The following is a 23,448-nucleotide window of genomic DNA, read 5'->3' on the forward strand; positions in this document are numbered from 1 at the left end:
GTGCAGGTGCCAGACTCTTCCCAGGGACCCCCTAGCCCTGCGAAGTAAATGAACTGTGTCCGGCTCTGAATCAGGCCCAGAGTCCTGGGCATCTGGGGGCTTTTGCTAGCCAAAACTCCCAGACACCCGCCGCGATCCCTAGCGCAGTGCCAGCGTCTCGGCACCAGCTGGGTGTCAGAGTGGCAGCATGGGCATCCACTGGACAGCCCGTGCTGACCACTCGGCAGTAAAAAACAACTATTTTTGGGGCTGTCAACGCAGACCCTCTTGAAGTGACCCGACTCCGTGCCGAGCACCTATGAAACTTAGGTGCCTTGGCCTGGGGGTGGGGTATAAGAGAGGAGCCCGATGCATCCTGGGAGCACAAATTTAACTATTGAGGTGCTCAATGACTGACGTAATCAACCTATACCCCAAGGTCTCCTGTGGAGCCCTATGAACCCTGCAGTAGAAAATTTAAGTTTCCTGCTAAATGTGACTATAAGATATTTATTACTGTTATGTCTGAGACAAACACAAGGACATTCTTAGTGCTATTAGTTTTGTAATGATCAGTTCCGGTGGCAAACGCAGGATTTCTAGAGGGGGGTTTCCAAATGCTTGATTTTAGAGTAAGTTTTTGACAGTCCATTAGGAGGGCATAATTTGCACTTAACCAGATTTAACCAGCTTTAATATGCACTGGATAACAGTATTAGTAATTAACCCTATAGATGGTCTATAGCAGTGCAACCCTAACAGTGTATGTTTTCCAGATCTACTACTTGGTGCACAGGTATACTTATTACTGGCTGATACATGTTAGCCACATTACTGGCTGGCACTGGTGGTGCTAATTATTTCATTCGTGATACTGAGAAGAACATGCAGCACTAGGAAAATTCTATTATATTACTATTTCTATTGTGGCCATGGTGTGGGCTGGGGAGGGGGGTTTCCAGGCAACCAGAAACACCCCCTGCGTTTGCCTATGAGTTCAGATGTTACTCTCTGTCCTGCTGTGCTAGGACCATTATTCAGGACCAACCGGAGCTGGCACAGATAAGTGTGAGGGATTGTGACCTCTCCCAGAGAGGAAGGTAATGCCTGTGACCAGAGTAATGTCCCCTCACACACAATGAGACTCACAGCTACTATAGGAAATAATCAGTCAGTCATTCTCCACCAGGTGACTCCAATTCAGAGTTTTTCCTATCCTTTATCCTGACTGACCAGTATAAGGGGGTCAATCCTATTAGATGCGAGTTGCCGTTGCAATGACAAAGAAATTCCAGCAACAGCACCTAAACTTTCCCCCTAATGGCTCGAGCTCGCCCAGGGCTCACTTAGGACTACACTGGGGGTATAGGCTGGCAGATGGAGTCTGGGCTCCAAACAGTTAATCTCCTCAGAAATGTGCAGCCCGGGCTCCTCCTCCCCTAAACCCAACCCCCATGCTAGGCAGGCCAGTAAAGTTTGGTGCTGCAGATGGCACCAGCGAGTGGGTCGGCGACCGTGGCCGAGTCCTGACAGCACACAGAGGACCCCAGCTGCAGCCGGACACCGGGGGCAACTATCAGGTAAGATGGCTCCAAGAGTCGCATCAGCGCGGCTGTCACAGCCAGTGTGGAGACCACCAGCGGGGCTGACAAATGGGAGTCTGGGACGTCCACACCCCTGCTAGACCACCAGGGTACTTAGGCAGTAGGGGGTCTGCAGAGCTCAGAAGCCCATCACCAAGGATTGTGTGGGAGCAGGGATCTGTAGGCGGCCATTGCGTCAGCAGGGGGAGGTAGGCTCTCCCCGTTAGCCCCTCCGCGGCCCATGGTGTGTTCCCTCACGGAGCTTCCCGCCATTGCCTTACTCCTCCTCCTCGCTACTCCTAGACAGACACTGAGCAGCCATTTCAGCAAGGTGCTGTCTACAGTTAGCCTCCATAGAGGTTGGCTCCTGTCTCCCTGTAAACCTCCCCTCAGGTCAGGTTATACAGTCTAGCTCCATCCAGCTGACTGGGGTTGGTTTGTTGAGCATTATCTGCCTATTATTGCATTGAATGTGACTGTGTCCTTGTTCTAATTTTTCACACTATTGTCTCTGTCTATTTTTCATTGCTATACTGTAGCTGTGAAAGAGGCCAACTCCCCCTCTGTGGCCCCACTCATTGTCAAATTTGTGTGGCCCCTACATTCAGTGCACTGTTCCCTATTGTGCACTCCTGTTCTATAGCAAGGTGTGTGGGACCTTTCTTGGAACACTGGGCCTGATTCAGACCCGTTCGCTATGATGCGTTCGCACGCAGCCTGCCAATGTTTGCATTCTGCGTATGCGTACACATCACAGTTCACGTGCGTGAACCAGTCCATGGCATCACCAAGCGGTCGCCCCTTGTGCATAGATGCCTCATTAGAATGAGTGAGAGGACGAGCCATTTTTGGGTGGTGACGGGGGTTAGTTGATGGAAACGGGGGTGTGGTGGTGCGAACGCAGGCGTGCCTTACTGTCTTAACACCATTTCAGAGGCGTGCATAATTAAGACGCAGTGTCATAGTACACATCACCTGGCTGAATTTGACACTGAAGCACTCGCAGTGCTTGTGGTAGGGTATGGTCTACCACAACTGCTGCATATGCATCCGATGGTTCTCGATGTTACCGATTGTTGCATACACTTCCTGGAGGTGACGTGTATTGCGAAAGTTTAGTGGGCATCTTAAGACAGGCTGGTGGGCGTCTGCATACACATGGTGATCGCACGCCAAGACATAGTGGGCGTGCTATTTCCTTGCTGTGTGATCGCGGGATTTGCATACTTTGGCTGTGTGCGAATGCATCTAGCAAGCAGGTATGAATCGGGCCCACTGTACAATGTGTTCCAGGAACAAAGCGCCCAAGGAGATGGAGGCTTCTTTGCTGCGTACATGTAGACACTGTTCTGCTGGTCTGGGATGTGGTCCAGGATGGTCTCTGTATCCGGTGTTACACAGACACACAGCAAGATGCCCCTTCTACTGCTTCCAACCAGTACACAACATGGGCCGCCAACTAATGTCGCAGTTGGTGGATCACCTCTCTGTTTATCTCTCTTACTATAGCTGTGAAAGAGATTAACTCCCCCTCTGTTGCCTCACTCATTGTTAAATTTGTGTGGCCCCTACATTCAGTGTACTGTTCCCTATTGCGTATGTATATCTTCTTCTGCTGGTCCTTCCCCATAGGATGGTCTCTGTATCTGGTGTTGCTCAGGCAGAGATGTTGCATCTATTGCTTCCAGCCAGGAACTGAAATGGGCGCCCAACTTGTCGCAGGTAATGTCGCATTTGGTGGATCACCTTACTTTCGCCTGTCCTTCCTACTTTGGGGGTCCAAGCCACCCCTATTATGCAGCCTCATCTGCAGCTGCATGTGCTGGTACCCCATGGATGAGCACCTTCTTTACAGTCAGTGCAGGGCTTAGCACAGGTGTCTGCCTCCTTTCAGCAGATGCTGGATAGGGACCGTACTTCTGGATGCAGACCGTCCAGGCGTGAGAACTCTGTCCCCCAGACAGTTGATGTTTCTAATTCGGAATTCTCCTCAGACCAGGAGGAGGATTTTTCCGGTGCCTTTGAGGATGAGACCTCATCGGTTCAGGAGGAGCCTCTCCCTCAGGTGGACATTGTTACCTTAATTAAGGTAACAATGATCAGTCCATTCTATTGAGGATGAGGAGCCGGGTTCTAGAACCAAGGCGTAGTTTTCAAGCGTCAGAAAAAGGTTTCAGTGGAATTTCCTAAATCTGAACTGCTTGAGGAAATAATAGCGGAGGCTTGGACCGCACCTAACAGGTGGTTCCAGGTCTCCCAGCGTATTGCATCCTTTTACCTGCTCCCTGTCGAGCAACGTAGCAAATGGGAGTCTTATCAAGAGTCCTACCCAACCTATATCGAATATGGCTTCCCTTAAGGATCTGACAGACAGGAAGTTAGAAAATTTTCTTAAGGGAATTTATGCGCATACAGGTGCTATTGCATGTCCGGCCATGGCATCTGCATGGGTGACCAAGGCGATTGGCACTTGGGCGGATGCCCTGGAGGAGAGTATTATGTCGGGGGCCTATGGCAACCATCTATTTCCTCTGGTGGTACATATTAAACAGGCCACTTCCTATCTTGATGAAGTGGCTCTTGATAATGGCATCTTAACCTCCAAGGTGTCAGCTTCTTCTGTGTTGGCCAGAAGGACCCTCTGGCTGCACTCGTGGTGTGCTGACTTGGACTCTAAGATAGCTCTTGAGGCCCTTCCTTATTCTGGCAATGTTCTCATTGGGCCAGAATTGGACAGAATAGTGGCCGTGGTAGCGGCTTCCAAGACAATGTTTCTGCCTTCTGCGGCAGCCCCTAGAGCCCGAGCATTTTCCTTTGCTCCTTTCGCCCGAAAGGGAAGGCCCAGGGACAGTCCTTTCCTAGGTCCCATACTTCTTCCGCTAAGACCTCCAAACCCAGAGGCAAGCAGCCCTGACCTACCAGACACCCAATTGTTAAACCAGCCAACAAGCCTACTGATTGATGGGATGGACCTTTTCCCTGAGGGACCCCAGTATGGGAGGCCGGCTTTTGCTTTTCTGTGATGCCTGGGTGGCAACCATGTCAGATGCCTGGGTTTGTGGTGTATTCTCGCAAGGCTATGCTCTGACTTTTAGGAGGCTTCCACGTTTTTTTACCATAGGCCTTCTGTGGGATCCGAGAAAAGCAAAAGCGCTGTGGGAGTCAATTCACTCTCTACTAGCCTCCAAGGTAATAGTTTCTGTCCCACCGGAGCAGAGAGGCTCTGGCTTCTATGCCAGTCTCTTCTTGGTTCAAAAGCCGAACAGTTCCTTCCGCCCAATCCTCAACCTCAAATTCCTCAACAAACATTTGCAGGTTCCCAAGTTCCTTTTGGAGTCTTTGCGCTCCATCATTTTGGTGTTGGAACCAGGAGATTTCATGCCCTCCTTGGACATCCAGGTTGCTTATTTACATCTGCCTATCCAAATCAGTCACCAGCCTTTCCTCCGGTTTTCAGTCAAGGAGGAGCACTACCAGTTTTGGGACTTACCCTTTGGTCTTTCCACAGCTCCTTCTATTTTCATGAAGGTCATGGCAGTGCACTTGTTATGCAAGGGTATCAAAATTCTCCTTTACCTGGACAATCTACTTATCCTGGCCAGGTCTACGGATATGCTCAAGGAACACCTTTGTCTAACAATAGATCTTCTCCAATAACATGGTTGGGTGATCAATTTGACTCCATCCCAGGAGATGCTCCATCTGGAGGACATGTTGGATTCGTGGGTTTCTCGAGTGTTTGTCCCAGTGGACAAGATTCAGAATATCCAAGACAGGATTGAAGGGTTCTTACTTCATCGCCGGGTGTCAATTCACACCTGCATGCGGATCCTGGCATCTCTGGTCTCCAGCTTTGATTTGGTGGAGTATGCCCAGTTCCACTCCTGGCCTCTCCAGGTGGAAATTCTGGCTTGTTGGAATGGATCCCATCTCCAGATTAAACTGCAGACAATCATCCTATCTCGGTCTCTCCCTTGTGTTGTGGCTCCAGAGCTCCCAATTGGACAGGGGTCGTCCCTTCTGGATTCTGGACTGGGTCCTTCTCACCATGGATGCCAGTCTTTGTGGGTGGGAAGCTGTGTCCAGCCAGCAGTTCTAGGGTTGATGGACGGCTCCGTAGAGGGTGGCACTTACAATCATGGCGCCATGAAATACATAAGTCAAATTCTCCATTAGGTGGAGCGATATGTTCCAGCTCTGTCAGTGGTTTTCATTCTGGGGGTCCAAAATTGAGAAGTGGACTTTTCTACATTGCCAGGACATCCTCTCCAGAGAGTGGGCCCTTCATCCGGATGTCTTCCAGCTTCTAGTTCATCGTTGGGGCCTACCGGATGTCGATCTGATGGTGTCTTGATACAACCACAAGGTACCAAAGTACAAATCTCGCATCGGAGACCCAGGGGCTCTTCTGGTGAAAGCCTTGGCACTTCAGTGGACTTTCAATCTCTTGTATATATATTCCCTCCGATCTCACTTCCGTTGAGGGTTCTCCGCAAGTTCAAGTTGGAAGATGGCACCATGACTCTGGTAGCTCCCGATTGGTCACAGAGGGCTTGGTACGGAGATCTTCTATGTCTCTCCATCAACACTCCGCTGCATCTTCTTCCACGGTCAGATCTTCTGTCTAAGGACATGTGCTATCACCCGCTTTGGTGGGATGGCTCTTGAGACATCTGTCATGAGAGCTAAAGGTTTTTTCGCGGTCAGTCATTTGCACCATGTTGAATGTGCGGAAGCCTTCATCCGCTAGAGTTAATCATCTGATTTGATGTGCATACTTCTCCTGGTGCTCTTCCAGGGGCCTTAACCCCAGATCCATCAGCCTTTCCAGAGTTCTCTCATTTCTACAGGCCGGACTGGATTTGGGTCTTCTTCTGTCTTCCTTAAACATACAGGTCTCAGCCCTTTTGGTTCTCTTTCAGAGACAGATTGCCTTGATACTGGATGTTCGTACCTTCTTTCAGGGAGCTCTCCATGTGCAGCCTCCATTTGTCCCTCGCTGGTTCCCTGGTGCTTCAGGCTCTTAAGTGATCTCCTTTCGAGCCTGTTACAAGTCGCGGTCATGACTTGTCTCCTTCAAGCAGATTACCCAGTCAGGACGGGGTTACCCCAGTTTCTTCTGTTGCTAGGCAATCGGCACGCCTCAGGAAGTGATGTATCATCCTCAGTGCAGCATGATTGGTCCATCCTCCTATTTGTACACACTTTACTTTTGCCGCCTCGCCGACTATAGTATTCCTGTTGGTTCACTTGGCTCAGCGGCATGCGCAGTATCCTGTCGACTCTGCTGGAAGGATATCCGTCTCCCCGGTTCTATCTCCCAGCTGCCTCTGGCTCCTGTGGCCTCTCCTACAGCTCCCTAGCCGCATCATCACCTCCCGTACTGTGCTTTCTAGTCCCTCCTGTGGCTTCATAGTTGCACCGGCAGTAACGGCCCTCCAAGCCGAATCAGCATTCTCGGCATGTCAGTGGACGCTAACTTGTACACAAACTTGCACAACTTGTACACAAACTTGTACACTTACCAATACTCTAACTTATGTATTGTCCCTCAGGACTTTGGATGCTAATTTGTACCAACCTGTACAGAAATTTGTGCTCTAACCTATGTAAGTTCCATCAGAACTGTGGATGCTACTTTGTACACTAACCTGTACACAAACTTGCACAACTTGTACACAAACTTGCACTCAAATGTATGTACTGTCCGTCAGGACTTTGGACGCTAATTTTGTACACTAACTTGTACACAAACCAGTACTCAAATCTGTGTACCAATTATCAGGACATTGTATCTGGTTCACTGCCCAAGCCACAACATCGGCTCTCAAAGCCATATCAATTGCCAAAGTCTTCAGTATTAGCTCCAAGCCCCACCATCGGCTCTTAAAGCCTAATCAGTCGTCAAACACTTCAGCATCGGCTCCAAGCCACACCATCGGCTCTCAAAGCCAAATCAATTGTTAAACTCTTCAGCATCGCCTCGAAGCTGCACCATTGGCTCTCAAAGCCAACTCAAATGTTTACCTCTCCTCAGCACGGGCTCCAAGCCATAACAATGGCTCTCAAAGCCAAATCAATTGTCTAACTCTTCAGCACGGGCCTCAGGCCACCTTTTCTACTCTTATAACCGTACTCAATTCCTACTGTTGTTCTCACCATCGAATCCTTTTGCTACTCCATGTGAATTGCTACTACCTTGAGTCCAGGCGGCCGCCTAAGTGCCGGTGAACGTATCCCAGTTCTAAGGGAACAACGGGCGGTTGCTATTGGCAGAAGATCTTGCTGCCTGGTTCTAGACTTTTCACTTGGCGTAAGCACTGGATATCATAACAGAGCCTTTGGATTTGGTGGGCCTTTGTTGGCTCAGATGGAAGACAATTTTTCTTCTGGCTATTGCTTCGGCTCGGAAAGTGTCAGACATGAGCTCACTGTTGTGTCGCTCTCCTTTTTTGATCTTTTGCTCAGACTGGGCCGTTTTTCAGACTCGAATAGGCTATCTTCCGAAAGTGGTTTCCAGATTCCATCTCAATCAGGCTATTATGGTCCCGGCTTTTCAGTCTCCTGAGGATTTGGAGAATGAGGCCTCTTTAGATGTTATGAAAGCCCTCCACATTTACAGTATGTTGAATGTACCAGGGACATCCGGAAGTCAGAATACCCTTTTCATTCTCTATGGTTTCCACAAGCGAAGCTGACTGGCTACGAAGCAGACCTTAGCCAGATGGCTCTGCTTAACAATCCACCATGTGTATGTGGTGGTGGACCTTACGGCCCTGGCCATGGTGACTGCTCATTCCACAAGGTCGGTTGGTGCTTCTTGGGCAGCTCATCGTGGCGCCTCTGTGGAGCAGCTTTGCAAGGCAGCCACATGGTCGTCTGTTCACATGTTTATCTGCTTTTATGCATTTGATACCTTCGCCTCAGCAGATGCGGCCTTTGGGCAACACGTACTCAGTGCAGCTCAGGAACATCCTCTTCCTTAGGGGATTGCTTTGGGATGTCCCCAGCATAGTCCCTGTGTCCCCTATGGACAAGTGAAGAAGAAAAGGAGACTTATGTCTTACCTGTTAAGTCAATTTCTTCTAACTCCATAGGGGACACAGGCACCCACCCTGATGTACCTGACTAGCTGTTTTTTTTTTTTCCTTGTTTTCTGGCTTCCCTGTCTCTTTGGGTGTTTGTGTCTCTGTGTGTGTGCCGGTTTTCCTTCTCCTTCTTCCCGCTCCTGTCTTGGGCTTACTAACTTGACTGGCCTGCCTGGGCTGGGGCAGGGTATAGAGGGGGAGGAGTCTGGGCTTCACATTTCTGAATAAATTAACTGTTTGGTGCCCAGACTCCATCTGCCAGCCTATACTCCCAGCATAATCCCTGTGTCCCCTATGGAGTTCATAGAAAATAATTTAACAGGTAAGACATCTCTCCTTTTTCATATTCAGCAGCAGGCATTTGCTACGAACAACAATCAGTGAGTCTGGAGGTACAGTAAGTGCTCATATAGCTGCACTTACTTGTTACGTGAGCCAATTTGTGACTAAAAGGATTAACCCCTAAGTGTTAAAGTAACGTCAGATGCAGCAATAGAGCTGAGGGTGGTGGTACATGTCTGTGATTGGCGTAATTTACTTTAATATGTATGCAATGAACTATAAGATTACTGATGTGACATGACTGTGAGCTTACGCTCTGGAACGAGGAAACGCTCATTCTCTGGCTGTACCTTTTGGGGTGTATCTGGGGTTGAGGACGGCAGGTAGCACAAAGCGCACAGCTCCATCCACCTCCACAGGCAGCTCCTGCACGTATTTCAGGCTCACCTCGGCCTCCTGACCGAGGGGTAGATTCCCAACGCTGCAGCTGAATATGTCGTCAGAGCTCTCGTCTTCCTCCAGGAGGAACGCCTGCTGCCCCCGACTCACGGCCCTATTGTAGGTTTTTTTAGCCTAAAAGGAAAAGGGTGGTGGGGAGGAAAGGGTCATTATCTAGTGATCCAAGAAACTGAGTGGAATCTCATTCACACTATGGGGTCTATTCACTAAGCCTTGGATAGAGACAAAATGACAAACATAAGTCACAGCCAATCAGCTCCTGTCATTTTTCAAACACTGACAGTTAGGAGCTGATTGGCTGGGACTTATCTTTCTCCATTTTATCTCTCTCCAATGTTTAGTGAATAGACCCCTGTATTGGAATTAGAGGTTGATAATGTGTTATAATGAATTAATGGAAGAGTATCAATGTGATAATTACTAACAGTGGGCCTGATTCAGCAAGGATCGCAATTGCGATTATGCATGCAGACAGCTGATTGTTGCATACTACTCATGCATTGCAATGTGCATGCGCAAAGGCTCCACTGCGATCTTGCTGTGATTGCAGAGACTTCGTAGAGTGATTGACAGGAAGTGAGTGCTTAGGGGTGGTGATGGGGGGGTGGTTGGCGAAACACAGTTGTGTGTACTCACTGCATGCAACAGGGTTAGCAATTTATGAGTAAGGTCAGACCTGTTGCAATTTTGCGAGGGGCTGATATTACTCGATGTTACCAATGCTTGCAAAGTATTACGGATGTGAGATAGCGGTAGTGGGAGGCAGTGGGCATCTCTATGCTGCCAGTGCAATGGCCCCATAGACATTTTAAAAATAAAGAATTTGATCCAAAAGGGGGTGATGCCTGACTTCAAGGGACGTGTCCTTGCAGGAAAAGACTACCTTATAACCCAGTTTTGCAACCTGCATGACCAGACATTGGTCACCACAGGAAAACAAAAATTCCTGATTCAGACCCCTTACATTATTTGTCATTTTTCCTTCTTATAGTAATACACATTATGCCACACACCGTAATGCCTATTACACATTTTGCTACACATTGTAATGCCCATTACACATTATAACACATGCTGTAATGCACCTTACATATTATACCACTCATCGTCATGCCCACTACACAATATGCAACACATTGTAATGCCACTTACACATTATTCCACATACCGTAATGCCCATTACACATTATTCCACATACTGTAATGCCCAATACACAGTATGCCACACAACCATAATGCCCATTGCACAATATGCCACACACCATAATGCCCATTACACGTTATTCCACATGCCGTAATGCCCCTTAGATATTATGCCACTCACCATGATGCCCATTACACAATATGCCACACATCATAATGTCCCTTACAAATTATTCCTCACACCGTAATGCCCATTACACATTATTCCACATACTGTAATGCCCATTACACAGTATGCCACACACCATAATGACCATTACACATTATGCCACACACCATAATGCCCATTTCACAATATGCCACATGCCGTAATGCCTCTTACATATTATGCCACTCACCGTTATGCCCATTACACAGTATGCCACACTTCGTAATGCCCCTTACACAGTATTCCACACACCGTATTGCCCATTACACATTATTCCACATACTGTAATGCCCATTACACAATATGCCACACACTATAATGCCCATTACACATTATGCCACACACTGTAATGCCCATTACACATTATGCCACACACAGTTATGCACCTGACACACAGGTGTATTTATAATGGGCGCAGGGTGTGCAGTGCACCCTAAACCCGTACTTTTTATACTTACCTCTTTGAAGTCCCACATTGGCCAGAGTAGTGCTACACAAAACACCTGGAAAATATCAGCCGCATCCATTTTTCTAGCGTTTTGTGTGGTATTGAAATTGCCGGGAAAATGGCTGCCGTGCCATATTTCCGGTTTCCTGCACATGTGCAGTAGACTCCAGGCACAGACTAGAGTCTACTGCTGCTGTAAGTTCACTGACAGCCACCAGGGAGAGAGGAGGGGGCCCCAGATGGGTAATGCACATGGGCCCCATCCTTTCTTAATACTCCTCTGCCCTGACACCATATTATGCACCACATTAAGGCTTCTAATTACTTGTAAATAACCTGCTCATTGTCAGGCACCTCATGCTCATTGTCAGGGGTTTTATGCTCTTGGTTCCATGCTCGTTGCCAGGGGTTTTATGATCTGGTCCCATGCTCATTGTCAGGGGGTTCATGCTCTGGGTTCCATACTTGTTGCCAGGGGATTCATGCTCATTGTCAGGGGGTTCATGCTCTGGGTTCCATACTTGTTGCCAGGGGATTCATGCTCATTGTCAGGGGGTTTCATGCTCATTGTCAGGGGTTTCATGACAGAAGATGCAGCTTTCTGCATCTTCTCCCAGTGGTGCCAGCATTCACGGTTCTTCCAGATAACACTATACGTGCTGTGCTTCTTTGATAGATGGTAGAGGTCAAGTAGATGGTGGTCATTTTTGGAGGGACATTTTCAGCAGATTCCAGGCAGATGGCTAGACCACATAGAATCTGCATAAACACTGACCGCAGGTGGGCAACCCCAAGACACCACAGGGCTAATTTTACACCACAGTGCGTAATCTGCATAATTTTTGACCTGACTGGAGACTCGCTGCAGCTAGGGTTTTGAGGCCAGGGTTGAAATAGTCATGGAATCACAGAAAGGGGCGTAAATGCAGTTGCAGTGGTTGTGCAGTCACAACCAAAGTACAATAAGGGTGTGTTCTGCCTTGAGTCATCTTAGACTTCATGATACATTTTTAGTGTTTATTGAGAAAATATCTCCAGGGTTAAGTTTCCAAGAAAAACAGGTAAATAAACAAGACATACAGATATAAAATGCACAGATCGATTTCAAATTAAGAAAAAGGATAAAAAGTCAGAACCCTAAATTGCCTTTAGGTTTAGGTGATCTACGTTGAGGGAGACCACGTGAGGCAGAAGATCGGAGAACTCCTAGCATGAAGCTACTACCTTGTAGAGTGAACCCTGAGTAGTGTGGGTGGCTGATCCTTATAGTTCCAAAACTACCCTCTCTCCCAGCAACCCTCACCCTTTTCAAGCTGAAAAGGACTGTCCTTTTGTTCTCACAAGATCTGTATAGATGCAAATTAGGACGTCTCCAGGAACAAAAGCTCAATTGCTTAGAAAGTATTTTATGGCAGGAAAGCTGAAGTAACTAAGCTGAAAAATGACACTCTACCAGCCTGCCTGTCTCTGGACAGGGCTTGAACAAGGGCCCCCTACTGTGAAAAGCAAACACTGTTTCCAAGGAAGCTTTGGCCACTTGGTTCAGTAGGTACAGTAGCTTATGCAATGCAGATACTGAAACTAGCAATTCATACCAAACAGAAATTCATGAATTATAATTTTTTGGGGGGGAGGGAACTATAGTAATACACATCATGGTCACGGGCGGGTTGTTACTCATAGTACCGTGAGCACACTTTACCTAGATTACAGAAAGAGAGACAGACGTGTGGTTTGGTTCCCCAGAAATCTAAATTCTCCTGAATTTTGTGGATCTGGAAAAGATCTAAATTGCGGCTCTGATCTCCTGAGGAGATCCAGACAGATCCGAGATGTGGCTATGATCTTTCCTCAGTTCGAAATTCAGATTTTAAATCCAAATATCAGGCTTTGAATCTCAAAATTGACATGATTTTAGCTGTTTTTGCAAAACCAAAACCCAAAGATGAATTCAGATCCAAAATATCTCTCTCTCTCTCTCTCTCTCTCTCCCTCCCCCTCCCCCTCTCCCTCTCCCTCTCTCCCCCTCCCTCCCCCGTATTCAGGGAATTGGCTAGACCTATTCCTGAGGCGCGGAGTCTAATGTGCCGGCGGTTTTCACCAGGTACCCTCACAAGAAGATATGGACTTTGCTGCATCTGACACATAGGTCGCGGCCCTCAGGTTAGGTTTCCCTATACAGGTGCTGGCAAACTTGGTTGGTATGCAGGAGACTTGAGCATAGTCGACTAGCCGAATCAGAACTAAACAGACGAGACGGTACCGGGGAGCAGACGTAAACTGGTCATAGGGAATAGCCGAGGTCAGAACCAGATATCAACACAGAACCAGGGGTCAGGCAGAATCAGAGTCACGAACAAGCCAAGGTCAGAACCAATAGCTAGGATATACACAGGAATGCTGGAGTATGGTAAAGGAGCCTATATTGTGGCACTGGAGTGCTCCCAGGAACTTCCTTTTAAAGGTCAGAGTTCAACCCCAGCCCAAATCAATACTCCCTATTCTAGAGCCTGCCTCTTTAAATCTTATGGGAGCCACCTGCACAGAGCCCCCAGAGGAAGAGAAGGGGAACAGCGGGTGTTGGGGATCTCCCGCCCGCTGTCCCATGCCGGCCCGGACCACAGCGCCACCGGACCAGGTAAGCAAGACCTGGATTCAGCGATGCTGTAATATATATATATATATAGAGAGAGATGTGCGTGGAACCCCATATTTTGGTTTTGGTTCTAATTCATCACCGTGTTTTGGTTTTAGCAAAAAAAACCTTGTGTTTTGGTTTGGATTTGTTTTTGGTTCTACCCTTAATAAGGGTTGTGCCCTTATATTATGGCTGAATGGCATTCCACAATTGTAATTTTGTGAGAGGGGGCCATAGTGTCTGAGGGGCTCCATATCAAAAGTTTTTGGACATGAACTGAAGTTTGGCATGGATATGTAGAACCGTGGCTCGTTGATGTCATACCCACCGCACCCAAAGGGAGAGCATCAGGACACAGAGGCCGAGCACTTTCTCTGCTCTGTGTGATGTCACACCCAAAAGGAGAGCATCAGTACACAGAGGCCGAGCACCTCCTCTTCTCCGTATGATGTCACACCCACCACACAAAAGGGAGAGCGTCAGTACACAGAGGCTAAGCACCTTTTCTGTTCTGTGTGATGTCACATCCACCAAACCTAAAGGGATAACGTCAGTACACAGAGGCCGGGCAGCACCTCGTAACTGACTAACTGCGACCTGCACCTGAGAGAGTTGATTGAGGTAGATAATCTGAATTCTAATCTGGTCTGTTTATACCCTACATTATTCCCAGAACACCCTAGGCTATGCTCAGATCTCCCACATCCTGGCATATTTGTATTTGCACACATACAACATATATATATAAGTTATTTAAAACATGTATAATATGTAGGATCTAGAGAGGATATTTACTTATTTATTAGGGATGTGCGCTTAACCCCTGTGTTTTGGTTTTGGATCTGTATCTGTATTTCCTTCGTCTTAAGGCTGGATTTGGTTTGGCAAAACACATTTGCGTGTTTTGGATCTGTATTTTTTTGAAAAAATCATAAAAACAGCTAAAATAACATTTTGGGCCTGCTTTTGTTCCTACAGTATTAATAACCTCAATAACATTTCCACTGGTTTCCAGTCAATTTTGATCACCTCAAAGCTCACAATATTGTTTTCAACCAGTTTAGGCCCATAATTTTCACCAAGCTAGCTGGCTGACTAAGCTAAATGGAAGCAGTGGGCGGCACAAACACGTGGCAGTTCAACTTCCAACATGGCACATAAGGAAACATTTGTTTTATTTTATCAAGAGGCCTGAGGCATATGGAGTATGTATGTATGTAGTTTAAGGCAGGGAAAGGAAGGGTTGGTCATAGTAAATTTAATTTAAGTTTTCAATTCCAAAGCAAATTTATGATGGAGGGAGGTGAGGAGTCATTTTCAAAGAATATTTGAATCGCATCAGTCCTTGCCCCAGTTGAGCTCTTGTGGTGGTCCAGTATTTTTTTTTTTTAAATGAAAGGGGCATGCAGGAGATGGTGTCTGTGGCAGCACACAAAATGGAAGATCTGAACAGGAAGGGGGCAGAGGGATTTTAAAGTCTGGTACTAAACATCTGTTAGCATTGTGCTTCTGGGATTATGGATGGGAAGGCTGGGAGGGAGGAGAGAGAACAACTCCAGATGCCATCACAAAATAGCCTTTCCATTTGGTTTTTAAGTTGCATCTGACCAAACATGGCTGTTATGATCAAGGAAAACCAAGCCCACTAGGTTAGTATCTACAAATCAAGGTTGAAAAATGGCATAAGAATATTTTGCAAGTATACCTATTTGTGATTTTAGTTGAATAAATACAGTATGAACTGTAAAAAAAGTAAGCATCAAAGCAGGGGCATAAAAGCACAGCAATTTAAAAAATATAGGACATCTGTTAAACTTTTGCAACACAGCAGTGGCAGACAAGATTGCAGTTTCTTAAACTATAAAATTAAAAATGTCAGGCAGCAATGCCCCACACAGCACATAATGCAAAGAAAAGAGGTGCAAGATAGAATTGTCGTTGAGCCCTTCCACCTACCCTTATGTTGTATATAGGACATACAAACCAATTGTGGCTGAGGCGATTGGTTACTTTGGTCCCCTACAAACAAGCTACCAATGGGCAGCTGACATTGCTGGTAATGATCTCTCCATGCACAAACTGGCTTTACAGAGGCAAGATGTTGTCACCATCATTAGCCGACTCCTCACCCTCATCAGTGTGTACATCATCTTCACACAATATTAATTCGTCCCTGCTGGAATCCACCATTACAGTCTCAGGTGTCTTTGTAATTTTTGGATGCAATTGGCTGTACACACTGGAGGGTGGGCAGCTCAAGTAAAGTGAAGCCAGTTTGTACAAGGGCCTACAAATTGCATTTTTTCCTGCCAGTAGTGAAACGGACTGTCTGACATGCCTATTTGGATGCTATAATTAAAAGCGTCCTCAACTATTCTTTGAATGGTGACTATATCAGATGGAGTCACGGTAGAGGTCTCATTAATTGTAGGCAATTCTTTTAGACCCGACCAGATGTCAAAACGTGGTTGTGTTGACTCATCTGCATCACCAGTGGGTCTTTTTTGGGGGGAAAGTTTAGCTTTTTCCTGGCATCCACACTTGCTGTATGCTGGAGAAACTGAAGGAGGAGCCATCTCTGCATCACGTGCCACTTGAGCTGACAATTTGCTTACCAACAGCTCTTTGCATCTGTGAGGATACGGGGTTCTCTCAATCACCCAGACACCGAGCAGACGAAACCAACGTGATGGCTTATTTTCCCACAGCACACAGCAACAGATAATATGTATGGACATGCGGTAAATACAGTGAACAGGCAATAAACAGGTAGCAGTCCAGACAGAGGCAGTCCCAGTAGAGTATAACGTCCCAGAACAATTCCACAAAATAGCTAGAGACCCTCAGTCCCCACAGTAGAAACTATCACCTGCAGTGAATAGCGCATAAGTCCACTCAATCGTTTCCAGGACCCCACACGTAGAAACTATCAGAGATCACACAGCAATGATATTCCCTAGGCCCAACCAAGCATTTCCAGGATCCCATACAGTAGAAGATAATCACAGAACACACAGCAATGAATAGCGTATAGGTCCTTGCAGAATTTCCAAAGTATAAATCCACATAGAACTGGTGATGCGTGGAGTTGCCTTCGGTGACCTGTTTTAAAATCTTCCAATTTCTCACAATATTGTGACCACCCAGGGGGGTTGCACCGTTTCCTGATTGGTGCGCGTCCCTTATCTCCTACCTCCCCCAGATATTACTTCCCTGATGAACACCTGCTGGGTTGGCTCCGTGGAGTCTGCCAGGCTCCCATGAAGCACAAAAGCAGGCCAATGCAAGTAGGAGTAAATCCTGAGCATCCCCTGGGGAGATGGGAATTAACTTAGAGGGTCTTTTGTTCTGGGAGGTGTCACCTTGCTCTAGTGGTTATGAATAACACAGACATATGGACCAGGCTAACATCAAGGCTTATCCATTATGAAAAATTACAATTACTTACATTATTACAGTACATAATATACCCCTGCTACTGCAAAAGTATAAGTCATGTGAATGATCACATATACACTTAGCAGATGGATGGGGGAACACACAGGGCTAAAAAGTTAATTAAACGTTGCGAGGACTGAGATGCGGCAAATACATTTGTAACACACATCTCATGTCCTCACAGCATCTCAGATCTGTATCCATTGGAAAGAAAGACGGAATGTATGTCTTAAACCTAGGATCGAGCACAGTCGCCAAAATGTATTGCTCTGATTGGAAGATCCTGTCAACCCTTGGATCCTGGCGAAGCAAACAAAGGACTTGATCTACAAGTCCGTCATACTTAGCGTAATCACTTAGTTTCAGCTCCTTCAGTTTCTCGAGCTGCTTTTCCAACAGTCTAATGAGAGGAAATACCTGTCTCAAGCTGGCAGTGTCTGAAATTACTTCACAGGTGACTACTTCAAAGGGTTTTTGCACTCTGCACAACACGGAAAGTATTTTCCACTGAGCTTGAGTAAGGTACTCTTCCCCTCCTCTTCCTTGCAGCAAAGGAAATATCAATTATTTCTGTACAGGCGCTCTGATTGGCTCTGGATTGGATTTCCACAACTGCTATTAAAGAATAGGAATAGTCAACCCTCAGAAACAGTATATAAATGCAATAAACAGCGCTCTGATGAGGATGGAATAATATACACAAAAGCAATTGATCTCAAATAAAATACATATAAAATATTGTACTGAATAAAACAGTATAACATTGTATTAATACATAAGCACCTCTCTCTGGGTATTAGTAGTCCAAATGGAGTATAAGTGCAGTATATAGTGTCCCGTTCCTATGTGACTCCCTGGGAATTATCAAGAATATTGTGAAAGTTTGGTGGTATGGACTACTGAAGTATGATACCAAATCACGATAATGAGGGTCCTTGTTTATTGGTGGAACAGCAATCACGCTCTGATGGTAGGTCCCTTGGAGTGGTAAGGTAGATTCCTAAGGCTTGTATATTCTCCGTCTGCCCAAAATCCACTTTAAAAATGAAATTGAAGGCCCAGAGTCTGGTTCAAAGTACAAAGGATTCACTGCATGCTCCAATATAATCCAAGAGAGTTGGGGTGCTAAAACACCTGACGCGTTTCACGAATGTCGAAAATGCCCAGGAGTTAAATGGGCTATGGAGAGCATTTCTTACATGGCCCTGTCATTTTTTAAAACCTTTTGCACCACCAAGTTAATATTGTGAGCAAAACAAGGGATTTGTTGGAATTCATCCAGCAGTAATGCTCTCACAATATTGGTGGCATTGTCAGAAATCACAAATCCCGAGGAGAGACCAAGCGGGGTAAGCCATTATGCAATAATGTGTTTTTCCAAAAAGGTCTCAGCAGAATGCCTCTTAGTGAAACCCTTATACGCAGAGTAGCCTGCCCCTGAATAAGCTGCTTTTTCTTATATGCTGCTGCTGTAGGTGCCAATAAAGGCAATACACCCACCCAGTGGGCTTTTACAGTCATGTAATATTGCGTCTGCCCTGTTCCACTTGTCCACATATCTGTGGTTAAGTGGACAGTGGGTATAACAACATTTTGGAGGACACTAAGTTTTTTTAATGTCCCTGTACAGACTGGGAATTGCTTTTCTAGTGAAGTGGAACCTAGATGGGATTTGGTTGCAAGGACAGAGGACCTCAATTAACTGGCTAAAACCCACTGCATTAATGGTGGATATCAGATGCACATCTAATACTAGCAAAGATTTTATGGCATTAGTGATCTACTGTCATACTTTCTCCCCTTTGCAAAAGATTGTTTAACAGTCAATTGTTTTTTAGAACTAATACTAGTAGTCTTCCTGGTCACCTTCTGGGATGAAGATCCACTCCCAGCAGTAGCAGGCATAGCGCTGAAGGATTCTTCTGAGTTATCGAGGATAGGGGAGGACTTACAGTAGTTAGCCTTATCAAATTGGATGCAGGACTACTTCTAATCATGATTAAGGATATTGTCGATGAAGGTGTTGGTGGTGAAGATGCCAGAGAGAAGCGCGCTAGCTGATGTTGTACTGCATGTTGTTACTTTTTTGTTGTTACTCTTTTAGCTAAAGTTTCTGAATTTTGCAAACACTTTTCATGGATCCACTGTAGATGAAGAGGGAGTAGGTTCCGAGATGGTTAGGGTCCCTACCTCTACTTACTCTGGAATGACAATGGGTACAGATGGCTTGACAATTGTTTTCCGCATTTGGATAGAAATTATTCCACACACAAGAAGTGGAATTTTTTGTTTTATGCCCAGCATGACAATGGCCTTTTCCTTATCAACAACTGTTTCCACTGGTGCCTGATTTACACAAACAATATACTCATCAACAACATCCTCATCATCAACATCCTTATTAGCATCAGTTACACAAATATCCTACTCATCCTGGTATATCTCCACAGAAGCATCCTCAATTTCTATATCAATATGTTGACTTGTGCTGCTCATCCCCATTTGCAGAGGATGCACAAGTGGTAGAAGGAGGCTCCTCTTCGAGTACAGTATTGGAAAGGTCAGGCTCACACATGGCACCCGCCAACATACTTAGACTGTCCTCAGAGATTTGTGAAATTTCTGAGTGCACTGTTGGATCCTGTGTCTGTTACAAGTCGCGGTCACGTCTTGTCTCCTTCTGGCAGTGTTGTTCCAGTTCCGTTGGTTGGTAGGTGGTCTGGACGCCCCCGGACATCATTTATTCTGCACAACACAACTTGATTGGTTTCTTCCTCTATTTCAGCATGCTGTCCCTTTGCCGCCTCGCCGACTATAGTGTTCCTTTAGGTTCCCTCGGCTCTGCTGCATGGTCAGCATTTCTGCATCCTCTCGTGTGTTGTATCCCGTGTCTCCAGCTCAAGTGTGTTGTTGCTGCCACCAGCTCCCAAGCCGCTACATCAGCTTTACAACCGCAGCAGCGATTTCCGTAATGCCACCGTCTCCCAAGCCATTCCACCGGCTTTTCAGCTGCATCAGCAGTTCCAAGCCATTCCATCAACTTTCCAGCTGCACCAGCAGGACCCGCGCTGCAACCGGCTCCCAGGCCACACCATCGGTTCCCAAAGCCACATCTCTGGCATCCAAGTCGCATCGATGGCTCTCAAAGCCACACCTCCAGCATCCAAGCCACACCATCAGCTCTCAAAGCCGCACCTTCGGCATCCAAGCCGCACCATTGGCTCTCAAAGCCACATCTCCGGCATCCAAGCCGGATCATCGGCTCTCAAAGCCACACCTTTGGCACTTAGCCGCACCATCAGCTTTCAAAGCCGTACTTAGCCGCACCATCAGCTCTCAAAGCCACATCTCCAGCATCCAAGCCACATCATCATCTCTTAAAGCCACACCTTCAGCATTTAGCCGCACCATCGGCTCTCAAAGCCACATCTCCAGCATCCAAACCACATAATTGGCTCTCAAAGTCACACCTTCAGCACTTAGCCGCACCATTGGCTCTCAAAGCCACATATCCGGCATCCAAGCTGCATCATCAGCTCTCAAAGCCGCACTTTCAGCACTGATCCGCACCATTGGCTCTCAAAGCCGCACCTCCAACATCCCAGCTGCACCATCGGCTCTCAAAGCCACACCATCGGCTCTCAAAGCCGCACCACTTGTTCTCCAACTTGTATACTGGCACTAACCGCACCACTGGCACTTGAGCCACACCATTGACTCCCTAGTCGCACCACTGACTTACCCTGAACCTGTTCCTCACTCTACCTCTGGATCCCATTTGACATCCGTGTAAACTGCTACTACCCCACGATACAGCCGTCTAAGTATCGGTGAATAGTCCTAGTTCTAAGGGATCAACGGGTGGCTGTTAGTGGAGCTCATTAGTTTGGGTTCTAGGGGTTTACACGGAGCGTCCGTGGAATCCATAACAGTATCTTAACGATTTCATTTTTTTTAAAACTTCTACAGGGAGAAGGCCTTACATAATCAGTAAAGGCAGAACCACCTGTCATAAATAAAGGCCAGGCCTTAGCCTTTCCTTGCCACTTTGTGTGGTGAAAGGCATATTGCCAATTTTATGTCTTTCTGAAGCTAACTTTCCCTTTCCCTTTTTTTCTTTACCATTGTAAGAGATTGCATCTTTGATTTTAGATGCCCTGACTTAAGCCCTGTATGCCCTTGGGCATCGGCTTTAGTAGATGATGTAGACAGACTAGTATCATCATGACTGGTGACACTGGCAGTAGCTCCAGCACCAGTATGTGGTTCCTGCTCTCCTCTCAACTGATCGTTCTCCATACAGTGCATCCGGAAAGCATTCACAGCGCTTTACTTTTTCCACATTTTGTTATGTTACAGCCTTATTCCAAAATTTAATAAATTCATTTTTGTCCTCAAAATTCTACACACAATACCCCATAATGGCGTGTAAAAAGGTTTTTTGAGATTTTTGCTAATTTAATAAAAAAAACAAACTAAGAAATCACATGTACATAAGTATTCACATCCTTTGCCATGAAACTCAAAATTGAGCTCAGGTGCATCCTGTTTCCACTGATCATCCTTGAGATGTTTCTACAGCTTAATTGGAGTCTAACTGTGGTAAATTCAGATGTTTGCACATGATTTTGAAAGGCATACACCTGTCTGTATAAGGTCCCACACTTTGCAGTGCATGTCAAAGCACAAACCAAGCATGAAGTCCAAGGAATTGTCTGTAGACCTCTGAGACAGGATTGTCTTGAGGCACAAATCTGGGGAAGGGTACAGAAAAATATCTGCTGCTTTGAAGGTCCCAATGAGCACAGTGGCCTCCATCATCCATAAATGGAAGAAGTTCAGAACCACCAGGACTCTTCCTAGAGTTGGCTGGCCATCTAAACTGAGCGATCATGGGAGAAGGGCCCTAGTCAGGGAGGTGACCAAGAACCCGATGGTCACTGTGTCAGAGCTACAGCATTCCTCTGTGGAGAGAGGAGAACCTTCCAGAAGGACAACCATCTCTGCAGCAATCCACCAATCAAGCATGTATGGTAGAGTGGCCAGATGGAAGCCACTCCTTAATAAAAAGCACATGGCAGCCTGCCTGGAGTTTGCTGAAATGCACCTAAAGGAATCTCAGACCATGAGAAACAAAATTCTCTGGTCTGATGAGACAAAGATTGAACTCTTTGGGGTGAATGACAGGCGTTATGTTTGGAGGAAACCAGGCACCGCTCATCACCAGGCCAATACTATCCTTACAGTGAAGCATGGTGGTGGCAGCATCATACTGTGGGGATGTTTTTCAGCAGCAGGAACTGGGAGACTAGTCAGGATAGAGGGAAAGATGAATGCAGCAATGTATAGAGACATCCTGGATGAAAACCTGATCCAGAGCGCTCTTGACCTCAGACTGGGGCGACGGTTCATCTATCAGCAGGACAACGACCCTAAGCACACAGCCAAGATATCAAAGGAGTGGCTTCAGGACAACTCTGTGAATGTCCTTGAGTGGCCCAGCCAGAGCCCAGACTTGAATCCAATTGAATATCTCTGGAGAGATCTGAAACTGGCTGTACACCGACGCTTCCATCCAACCTGATGGAGCTTGAGAGGTGCTGCAAAGAGGAATGGGCAAAACTGCCCAAAGATAGGTGTGCCAAGCTTGTGGCATTATATTCAAAAAGATTTGAGGTTGTAATTGCTGCCAAAGGTGCATCAACAAAGTATTGAGCAAAGGCCGTGAATACTTATGTACATGTGAATTTGCAAAAATCTCAAAAAAAACTTTTTACATGTTGCTATTATGGGGTATTGTGTGTAGAATTTTGAGGACAAAAATGAATTTATTCCATTTTGGATTAAGGCTATAACAAAATGTGGAAAAAGTGAAGTGCTGTGAATACTTTCTGGATGCAATGTATAAACAAATACAAATGAAGTGGAATACAGCACACACGTCAATTTGTACCAGTTTTAAATATTACACTGCGGTATCAATGACCTGCAGTGTCTCAATATTTTTTATGAATAAGAAAAGAATAACACACTGCGCTACCACTTACAGTGTCACAAGATTATTTCTGACTAGGAAAAGAATAACACACTGCGCTACCACTTGGTGTCACAAGATTTTTTGAGTAAAACTGCGCTACCACTTACAGTGTCACAATATTTTTTATGAATAAGAATAACACTGC

The 23,448-nt window shown here is 46.2% G+C and overlaps 1 pseudogene; it reads right to left on the bottom strand.

The window, feature by feature from the left end:
* LOC148474561 (von Willebrand factor A domain-containing protein 5A-like) overlaps positions 1-23,448 on the bottom strand; it is a 562,647-nt pseudogene that overhangs the window by 533,597 nt on the left and 5,602 nt on the right.

Source organism: Taudactylus pleione, unplaced genomic scaffold (genome assembly GCF_031769625.1).
Source record: "Taudactylus pleione unplaced genomic scaffold, aTauple2 ptg000830l, whole genome shotgun sequence".
NCBI classification, from domain to species: domain Eukaryota; kingdom Metazoa; phylum Chordata; class Amphibia; order Anura; family Myobatrachidae; genus Taudactylus; species Taudactylus pleione.